Here is a 2,363-nt window from a genome sequence, read left to right on the forward strand (position 1 = left end):
AGGCGAGTTTGGAGCTAACGGATCGCCTAAGGCCGCACGGTTTGCGAGACGAAAGGTCTAGCCCCGTGACAAGTGGTATCCGAGTCGGTTTTGAACCAAGTGATATTGGAGTCGGTTCGAAGGCACCGTTGGGATGTCAAGAGAAGAGTTTGAACAAAGGTGGGCGAAGAAGTCTTTGAGGGAGACATTATCGGCAGTAGAGGAACGTGTGGGAAAACTCGAGGGATCCATAGAGGATGTAAAGGAGGCACTCGATGGGGTCGAGGTTCGCATAGCAAACTAGAAGGAGCAGTCCAGAGACTATGTAAAGATGTCTCTTGGTTCCACCATGGATAAGGTAAACGAGTTGTTTAATTCACACAGGGATAAGCTATCGGACAGGAACGATACTCTCGAGGCCATGATGATGGCTTTGAAAGAGGAAACAATGGCCACGATGAGGGCTTTGAGCACAAGAATAGAGGAGCTCGAGGGAGAACTGGCCTTGTGTCAAGCAGCCGTGGGGAAAGGAGTGGCAACTACAGTACTTAATAACGAGGATGTCCCGAAGCCGAAAGAGTTTGTGGGGACAAGGTCTGCATGCGATGTGGACAATTTCTTGTGGAGGATGGAACATTACTTTCGTGCCAAAGGCATCGTGGATGATGCGGTTAAGGTAAATACTGCTTCAATGTTTCTTACTAACATTGCGCTTTTATGGTGGTGACGTAGGACCACAGATAAAAGGCAAGGTGAGATTGGGACGTGGCAGAAGTTCCAATGCGAATTGAAGGGACAGTTTTACCCAGAGTTTACCGAGGAAAAAGCTAGGGCAAAGTTGCAAGGGATAACGCAACGAGGCACAGTGGGGGAGTATGTTCACGAGTTCAGGGAACTCATGCTCCAAGTTTCAAATGTGACCGATGAAGAAGCATTGCTTGCCTTTCAAAAGGGATTGAAGCCGTGGGTCAGACAGGAGGTGGAACAAAAAGGTGTCCAAAAGCTGTTGGAAGCCATGACGGTAGTTGAATCCGTGATAAAGCTTGGTTAAGGGAAAGACAAGCTTGGGTCTTCCAAGTCCGAGGGAAGGGGCATATGTGAAATGGATCACGAGGAAGATAGAGTTAATGGCAATGGCAACGGCGACAATGGTGGTAATGGGAAACCACGAGTTGGGAAGAAGAAACCCAAGAGGAAAAGGGACAAGCTAAAATGCTTTCTTTGCGACGGTCCTCACATGTTGAAGAAATGTCCTAGGAAATCCGCGCTTAAGGAGAAGCCGGTACATAAGGCCTTGGTACTTGGTTCGAACGTAAGGAGTGTCGAAGCCAAGGAGGCCGAAAGGAAGAAAAAGCCAGTGGAGTGCTTCTTGTGTCAGGGTCCGCATAGGTTGCGGAAGTGTCTGAGAAAGTCTGTCATCGAGGGGAACGATGGAGCAGATAATGAGCCCAAGAAGCTTGGTTCGAGCAAGGGAAAATCCGAAGCCAAGAGGGCAAAGAGGAGCAAAAAGAAGCAAGTTAAGTGCTTTTTGTGCCGTGGTCCGCATGGGTTGCGGAACTGTCCAAAGCAAGCCGGAGTCTAAAGAAAGGCAATGTCTGAGCTTGGTGAGTCGTCGGAGGGGCTTCCACCCAAGGAAGAGGTGAGTTTGTCATCAAACTTAGTGAAGAAAGTTGCGATGAAAACAGTGAAGCTGGGACCAATGAGGCTCAAGTTGAGTGAAGCGTCAGAGTTGGCCGAGTCATCGACAAGGCTTCCACCTATGGGAGAGGTGGGTGGTGCATCAGACTTCAAGGAAAAAGAAGTGATGCATGTGGGATAGTTGACCAGAGTAAATGCAGCGAGTAGGACGGTTCAAGTGAAAAAGCGACGTAAGCCGAGGCAAAAGTCCCGAAGGAATGGGAAGGCTAAGGCGTTGAGACGAGACCGAGGCGAATCCAGTCAGTCCCATTCGGAAGTCGCAACGAGGACGTTGCGAGAATGGGTGGGGGAGAATGTCACGGGCCACAGTTCAAAGCCCATAACCATTGCACCAAATGCATCCAATGGAGGTCTATTGCTTAGATGGGGATCATTTGGCCCACGAGAACTGGCCCGATTCAAAGAGCTATTGGACAACCCTGTCAGATTGAAGCCTAGTTGTCCCAATAATGAAGAGATGGCAACTTAGGCTAATATGGTAACTAATCTCAGAAGATAGAGGGAATCATATCTTGTAAAGATTAGATTAGATTTGATAAGGCTTATATTGTAAATCCCTAAAATTAAGGGATATGGTTAAATCTCATCCGTCGATGTAATTGTATCTTCACCATCGGTTTTGGGGGAGCTCAACTATAAATAAAGAGCCTCCCCTTCATTTGTACTCACTCCTGAATTGTTTCATT

Source organism: Gossypium raimondii, chromosome 7 (assembly GCF_025698545.1).
Source record: "Gossypium raimondii isolate GPD5lz chromosome 7, ASM2569854v1, whole genome shotgun sequence".
In the NCBI taxonomy this organism is placed as follows: domain Eukaryota; kingdom Viridiplantae; phylum Streptophyta; class Magnoliopsida; order Malvales; family Malvaceae; genus Gossypium; species Gossypium raimondii.